Source organism: Pygoscelis adeliae, unplaced genomic scaffold (genome assembly GCF_000699105.1).
Source record: "Pygoscelis adeliae isolate BGI_AS28 unplaced genomic scaffold, ASM69910v1 Scaffold438, whole genome shotgun sequence".
Classification (NCBI taxonomy): Eukaryota; Metazoa; Chordata; class Aves; order Sphenisciformes; family Spheniscidae; genus Pygoscelis; species Pygoscelis adeliae.
Genome location: NW_008825313.1, coordinates 175,468 through 175,851, shown reverse-complemented (window position 1 = coordinate 175,851; position 384 = coordinate 175,468). Strand labels below are relative to the sequence as shown.

Sequence of the window (384 nt, the reverse complement as noted above, 5' to 3'; positions counted from 1 at the left end):
GTGCTGATGTGCTGATCCTGCACATCCTGCAAGAGAGACTTCACTGAACATCCTGCTCCTTCCGCTCCCCACAGCGAGGGCCACAGCTCAGCAAGGACCACCCCAGGGGCATGCTGTGCTCAGCAGCTGCACAGTGCCTGGCCACTGCAGGGAGGCTGCGCTGCCCAGCAGCCCAGAACAAGCTGTGAAATTGGAGCGGGATGCACACTTGAGGGGACATCACTGCGAGATGCCCCAGGGCCAGAGCTGCAAGTCCTACTGGAGACCTGCTGCCTTACCTGAGCAATTCCAGCAGGGTCAACAACTGGCACCAGATAGTCTAGGAAATAATACGCAGTTAGCACCGAGAATGGAGTAGGGTGAGGAGATGAGTGACAGTTCAGC

At 57.8% G+C, this 384-nt stretch overlaps 1 protein-coding gene across 1 annotated transcript in view; it reads right to left on the bottom strand.

Moving 5' to 3' along the window:
• DOK1 (docking protein 1, 62kDa (downstream of tyrosine kinase 1)) overlaps positions 1 to 384 on the bottom strand; it is a 3,400-nt gene that overhangs the window by 1,240 nt on the left and 1,776 nt on the right. The gene's annotated exons all lie outside the window — the stretch shown is intronic.